This window comes from Hypanus sabinus, chromosome 31 (genome assembly GCF_030144855.1).
Source record: "Hypanus sabinus isolate sHypSab1 chromosome 31, sHypSab1.hap1, whole genome shotgun sequence".
Taxonomy (NCBI): Eukaryota; Metazoa; Chordata; class Chondrichthyes; order Myliobatiformes; family Dasyatidae; genus Hypanus; species Hypanus sabinus.
This window is the reverse complement of record NC_082736.1, coordinates 14,543,041-14,544,479: the sequence shown is the minus strand read 5'-3', so window position 1 is coordinate 14,544,479 and position 1,439 is coordinate 14,543,041. Positions and strand designations below refer to the sequence as shown.

The 1,439-nt window shown below is 41.8% G+C and overlaps 1 pseudogene; it reads right to left on the bottom strand.

Moving 5' to 3' along the window:
* Nucleotides 1-646: 646 nt before the first annotated feature.
* On the bottom strand, nt 647-980 carry LOC132383659 (ubiquitin-like; annotated as a pseudogene).
* Nucleotides 981-1,439: the final 459 nt, after the last annotated feature.

The following is a 1,439-nucleotide window of genomic DNA, read 5'->3' as shown; positions in this document are numbered from 1 at the left end:
TCCTGGGACAGATCCACCCCCAGTCCCTGATGACGAATCGCTCATGGACTTCCCGTTTCCTCCTCCTGTGGTCAGTGATCAATTCTCTGTTTTTGCTGATGTTGAGTGAGGAGTTGCTGATTTCACACCATTCACCAGATTTTCTATTTCCTTCCTGATGGCAAATTTTTCACCAACTTTGATTTATCCAGCAACAATGGTGTCATCTACAACTTTAATTTGGTATTGGAGATGTACATTGCCAAAACTCACAGGTATAAAGTGAGTAGAGTATCGGCCAAGTGCACAGCCTTGATGTGCATCAGTGCCGATGGTGATTGTGGAGGAGAAGTTGTTGACTTTGAATGCAAAGACCTTTACATGGACAGAAAATAGAAATTCCAACTGTGGGAGATGTTTAAATTAGAATAAGAAGAGTATAATTAAAATTAAATACTATTTCCCAAAGTATGAAAATAGTGGCTCCACGTCCATACTAACCAAAATCATCTGAGTTGGTCCCATCTGTCTGAATTTGTCCCACATCCCTCTGACCCTTCACTATCCATATACCTGCCTGTGTGTCATTTTTCTTTGGCAATGCAACCAAATTTTATTGGAAACTTAGGACAAATGCAAGTCTAACGTGGGCAACAGAATATGGTGTTTAGTTCAGCTTTTTCTTGGGACGCAGATTGTTTGTGTGGCCACACTTGGGTTTATAACAGGTTGTCGGATAAGGACACAGGCGAGCATAGCACTTGTGACAGATCACCACCTCTCAGACGCAGCATCAGATGCAGAGTGGGCTCTTTCTGGATGTTGTAATCAGAGAAGTTACGTTCCTCCTCTAGCTGCATTCCTACACAGGTCTAATGCTACTGGTCAGGAGGAATCTCCTCCTTGTCCTGGACTTTGGCTTTCTCATTTTCAATGGTGTCACCTGGTTCAATCTAAAGGGCGATGGTTTTCCCTGTCAGAGTTTTCACAAATATCTGCATTTTGCCAGTCCCACAGCCACTCCAACACTGAAAGCGTGTCATTTTACATTCTCTCATTGTACAAGCCTCAAACAATTCCACTGTCTGCGTGTTTCATATCCCACCCACCTTCAGGGTGAAAATGCCAGTCCTTCATGTTTTAAATCTCTGCCCTCTCAACTTAAACCACGGCCCTCCAGACCTGTTTGCACTTTACCAAAAATATTTCCATTCACCCTATCAATAATTCTGATGAATTTATGTACCTCAAATTTAAAAAAAAAAAACAACAGAATGCTTTCAAAGGCATTGTTCAGAATTCACACGGAGTATTGTGAGCAATTTTGGGTACTTTATCGAAGGAAGAAAGGGATTACATTAGAGCGTATCAAGAGCAGATTCACGGGAATGATCACAGGAATGAATAAGTTAACATGCGAGGAGCATTTAATTACTCTGTGCCTGTACTTGCTGGAGTTT